Here is a 6,000-nt window from a genome sequence, read left to right on the forward strand (position 1 = left end):
CATATTAATTGATAATCAAATAATGAAAAATACTAAATGATTTTAGTAGACTTTTGTGCAAAAATAATCTTATTTTATGAATAAGATAAAATAATCTTATTTTATGAATCGCATATACATTAAACCATGAAGAATCGAGGTTTAAATTATACGATGTAAAAAAATCACACTAACATAAGGCAGGCGTGCAGGTGTTTTATATTTTAAATATTAAACTTAAAAGTTAAAGGGAAAAAAGATCATACGAGCCAAATTACAAATTTGGCCATAGCAAATGGTGCAAAACCAAATCGATGAACATATATAAAAGTAGAATCCATAAAAACATTGTAGATGTGCTTCCCTTAGCAAGCAACAATTGTCTCTAAAATAAAATAAAATAAAAATTAAATTTCGAGTTAATTAAATTAAATTATTCGAATTATTTGAGTCAATTCGAATAAGTAATTTGAGTTTTGAATTCGAATTGAGTTAAATTTTACAATTTGAATAACTCGGATAATTCAAATAATGATTAATTTAAATACTTTTTTGTCCCTGTCAAGTTTAAAATGAACAAATTGGTCAATCTCTCAACAAAAATTATAAAAAATTTAAAATTCAAAATAATTTTTAATTTTCAAAATCTTTATAAAATTCCAATATTTATATTTTTTTAAAATTCTAAAATTTCAAAAAATTCTAAAATATATAAAGAAAGTTAAAAATTTAAAATTTTCTAGAATAATAATTTTGGGAACCTAAATAAGTTAATTAATAATTCAATTTTATCATACTAATTTTTTTTTATTTTGCTTTGAAAAAGTTTTCAAATATATATAGTTTTAAATTTATGTGCTCTAACATAGAATTAGTTATACTATAACAATATTTTAATTTGACATGCTTAATTTTTAATTTAATTCAAACAATTTCATTCGATTCGACTTGACTCGAATTTCATTTCACTCGACTTAATTCGAAAAAAATTCAAATCGAATTAAGATGATAAAATAGGACTCATTAACTCGATTAACTTGAAAATTTTTCACTCAATTTGACTCAATTCGATCAAACACTCACCCCTAGTCTCTTCATTTTATCCTTTTCTTTTCTTTTTTGTGTTACATAGAGAAAGGGAAACATGGAAAAGAAAGATAAATGAATTATTTCACTAAATGTCCCTAAACTATTAATCAAATTTTAAAATGGTCTTTAGACTTGCAAAAATGTTTTTCTTTTCTACCGTACTCTTTGTTTTTGTCATTTTAGTTAAATTATCTTTACCCATGGTTTTTGTGACAGCCCTAAATTGACCCTAGTCAGAAAGTGATTTCGGGACCGCTAAACCGAGTCACTGAAGTATTTGAGTATAATATTTATTGTCTAAAATATGTGAATATGAGTGTGAAAGTTTTGAGCTTCGATTTGGTCAATTGCATGTGAATTTAGTTAATAGGACTTATGTGTGACACTTTGAAATGTGATGGGTTAATCTATAAGGATCTATTAGTGCATGTTATGAAAATAATGGGTTTGCATGTCAAATTTCCACCTATGACAAGTAGTGGCCGGCCATGCTATGGGTTAAAATGTATTATAAACATTTTATGTTAGTGTTTTATGTTAGAAATAATAAAATAAAGAACATGGGTAATAAAATAATAGTGGTTAGTAAGGGAGAAACAAAAAATTAGCTAGGTTGCTCCTCCATTGCCATGAATTGAAGGAAGAAGAAGAGGGGAAGTTCGGCCAAGGTGCTTCTTTAGATTAAGGTATGTTCAATGTTGCTTTTGGAGGTTTACACATCCTTTGGAGGGTTAGCCTACTTCTATTTATCTCATGGATGAAATTGGAGTTGTTGGAGAGTTAGGATTCGGCTAAGAGGCTTCAAAATTTTAGTTGATGCCTTGATACTACTAGCATGTTAGCTATATGGATGTGTTAAGTTACTTGAAATGTTAGATAAATTTGAACTCCCTACCAAATTCTTTAGGCAACCCATGTTAGAAATTTCGGTATTGAGATGTCTAGATCTTTCGGCCATTGTACCTATGGAGGAATAAAGTTTTTGTTTCTTGTTAAATTGGATGAATCTTGTTGTATGAGTGCTTGAACAAACTACGATTAAATGGATGCATAGATTCAAAGTGGGAAGAATTGGCTATTATATTTGATGCTAATGCCGAATATGAAGATGATGAACTTGAATAAATAATATTCAGCTAGCATGATAAGTTATGAAATATTAAGTAGATGATCTAATTGATTGGTGAAGTGGCTAATAGGGATTTTTAATGAAATTATGCCAAGGCCGAATGTATCATGAAGTAAATAAAAATGCTAAATGTGCATTATGTGCTTATATGTGTATTCGGCCAGGGAAGTTTGATATGAAGCTTTGATAGGTTTGAGAGATGAATGACCGAATGAGCTATAGGTTATGTATGGATGAATTTGATGCATATGTGTGTGTGTGGCATTAGTAGTTAATGGCATTCGGCATTGTTTAATTAAAATTAGAAATGAATGCTTGAAAGTTAAATAGGTCGCTCTAATGACCAAATATGCTAAAAGCTAATATATGGACAAATGATACGAATGAATTGGTTTTTGAAATGTATATGGTTGCCGTATGTATGTGTTTGATTGAGAAGTAAATTTGTTTGATTTAGCTCAAGAGCTTAGAGGATCAAAGTTGGATAAGGAAAGGAAAAGTGATTGAATAGCCGTTGAAATCGTTCGACAACATCCGAGGTAAGTCTTTGAGTAATGAAATTTAGCTCACGATTTAATAAGGCAATTATTTGTCTATGAGCATAATAATTAACTCGTGACTTGACGATTCTACTTGAATTACATGGTAAAATAAATAAGTAAGGTATTTACTTGTAGCGAATGGTTATAGAAATCTTGTGGATTAACGAAAAGGGATTATGTTATTTGTGTGGGATTAATGAATCGATCGATGTATGATTAGTAAACATGCTGTAATTGTATTCGAGTATCAGGAATGATATCCAGATGCGATATGATATATATATATATATATATATGCATATACGTGTGAATGCTAATCGGGGTCTAAATCCGAGCTTGGTCTTGAAGGGCTTTTGAGCCAGTGCTAATAACCGAACTTAGTTTCGAAGGGCTTTTTAGTTCTAGTGTCATAACCGGACTTAGTTCCGAAGGGCCTTCGAGCCAGTAGTCTAATCCGAGCTTGGTCTCGAAGGGCTTTTGAGCCGGTGCTAAGAGTCGGACTTTATTCCGAAGGATGTTGCACCAGCATAATATTTGAGGGTGAAAACCCGTAAGTGTTCTTACGAGAAATCATATAATACATGTTGGAATAATTTTAATCACATGCGCTACTTACTGTAAGACAACCAGGTAAGTAATTTACCCTTGTTGAGAATGTGAATATACTTCAATTATGACTTTGAAATTCGATGGGAATGCTTAGCACATTATTTAAATCATCCGAACGTTTATGATCGATTATGATGTATGAGTTCGAATATGAGAGTTCAATGTCATAGTTATGAATGTGTGTGCATATGCATGAAATGGACAGGACATTTGAGATGAGAGCATTCGGTTGTGGATTGGAGTTAGCGGATAAATTGGTTTCACCTTTGTGATATTAATGATAAAAGTGATATCTCGGTTATGTTTCTATTCGGCCAAGGGATGAACAAATAAACTTGATATTATTATGCCATTACTTTAAATGATTTCATTGCTTAAAACTTACTAAGCATTGAAATGCTTATTCTCTGCTTTAATTCTCTGTTTTATAGATTTTGCTCTTCAGCTATCGGACTCGGGATTGTCAAAGTCGAAGTCGTCCACACTATCTAAGCCACTTTTTGGTACTCTTTTAGTCCAATTTTGAAAAACGGCATGTATAGGGCTGACCCTTGTTGTTAATTAAGTACCCTTTTGTAATGTGTATTCGTATAGGCATGCGAAAATGGCTCGTATATTTCGAAGTATAACATTATGGTCTTATGATATGGTTATTAAGTGGTGTGGAAATGTTTGGTAATGACTAGCCATTGGAATGGCCAATCATGGTCCTATTGGGGCTACGTACGTCATGGCTAATCGGGATTACCCTTGATAATAATGTATGTCAATTTGCTAGTTGATTCATGGAAAACTATGAAATAGGTGAAATCTGCCTTAAAATAGATGCTGACAGCAACAGTGATGTGAGTTTGAAAAATCACTAAAAATAGTAGAAATGTAATTAAATAATGAATAAATTATGTAAATGAACCTTGATAAGTCTATTTTCATATGGAAGAAGCGAAACGACCATATGAGCCGTATTTTATGAGATGTTTAAGTTTTCGTGAAACAGGGCCAGAACGATTACTGGATCCCCTATTTTGACTTTGAAAATTTACCATAAATTAACCAGAGACAATTAGAAGTCATGCTTTATATCTATAGATTCCTTTTTGAGTCTAGTTTCATTAGAAACAAATGACATAAGTATTGAATCTCTGTACAGGGAGATATCTAAGTCGTAATGCATGAAGGTCAGAGTAGTCGAACCCTAAAACAGGAGAGACTTTAACTAATAAACTGTACTAATTTGCTAGACCAAAAATTCTAGAAAAAAATTTGTAGATGGACATATAAGTTTAGTTTTAGGGAAAATTTACGGAATCAGTTTTCGAGTTTTGGAACTCGAGATATGATTTTTAAGGTGACAGTGATGCAGTTAACCAGCTTGTCTGGAAATTTTAAAATGAACTGTGTAAGTAAATGAATTAAGTCCGTTAGCACCTCGTGTTCGACTCCGGCAACGGTCTCGAGTACGGGGTGTTACAGTTTTATCCTCTTCGAAGGAGTTTTTTCATGTAAAATATTTGTGTTCGATCTTTTCAATTTCTTCGTTATTTTACTTGTTCGTTGCTTAACCAAGTTTATCCCCAACAAACGGATATCAGAGCTAGTTTGATTTTTACAAATAACCCGTTCAGAGATGGTAGCAACAAGGTTTGATATTGATAAGTTTGATGGTATCACAAATTTCAATCTGTGACAAGTTCGGATGACAACAATTTTGACTAAGGGCGATCTTAAGAAGGTCCTTATAGAGAAGAGGCCTACAAACATGGATAAATCAGAATGGGATTGGTTAGATAAAAGGCTCTATCCATGATTTAATTAGGCCTAACAAATAATATATTGTAGAAGGTTTTGATGGAGAAAATGACATTAACCTTATAGACAAGGCTAGAAACCCTTTACACGACAAAGTCTCTAGCTAACCGATTAGTGCTAAAACAACAATTGTACACGTTTGCATGAATGAAGATGAACACATTAGAGATCACATCATTTATTACTCTTTTGAATGATTTCAAGAATGTTGAGGTTCAAATTAATGATGAATATCAGACTATACTATTATTATGCTCTTTACCCTTTCATACAAGTTTTTCAGGGAAACCCTGATTTATGACAGAGATCGCCTTTTATTAGAGGATGTGAAGGGTTATCTATTGCGAAAAGAGAAACTCAATAATGAGTTTGGTTCGAATAGCAAGTTAGATAGGCAAGCCTCAGTTTTGGTAGTATCAAAGAAGCGAGATAGAATATGTTGCTATTGTAAGAAGTTAGGTCACATCAAGGCAGATTGTTTCAAACTGCGTGTTAGGATCGAACTGATTAAGCAACAAACAAGAAAAAAATAGCAGAATAAATTGAGAAATTGAACACACAAATTTAACGTGGAAAAACCCCTCCAAAGAGGATAAAAAACCACTGGAAAAGATAATTTTACTATAATGGCAAAAGAACGAAGAGTATAAAAGATGGAGATAAAGACTAAACCCCGAAAACCCGAAAACAAAGAACCCTCAAAAAGTAAACACAAAATTCTCTAAATGTGTTATGAGTTCTAATATCTAATGGGTGTTTATTTCTAAGGTTGTAAAAGAGCCTATTTATAGGCTAAATTCATAGGTCAAATAATAATAAAATAATCTAAACTAATCAGTGTTT

Source organism: Gossypium arboreum, chromosome 4, assembly GCF_025698485.1.
Source record: "Gossypium arboreum isolate Shixiya-1 chromosome 4, ASM2569848v2, whole genome shotgun sequence".
NCBI classification, from domain to species: domain Eukaryota; kingdom Viridiplantae; phylum Streptophyta; class Magnoliopsida; order Malvales; family Malvaceae; genus Gossypium; species Gossypium arboreum.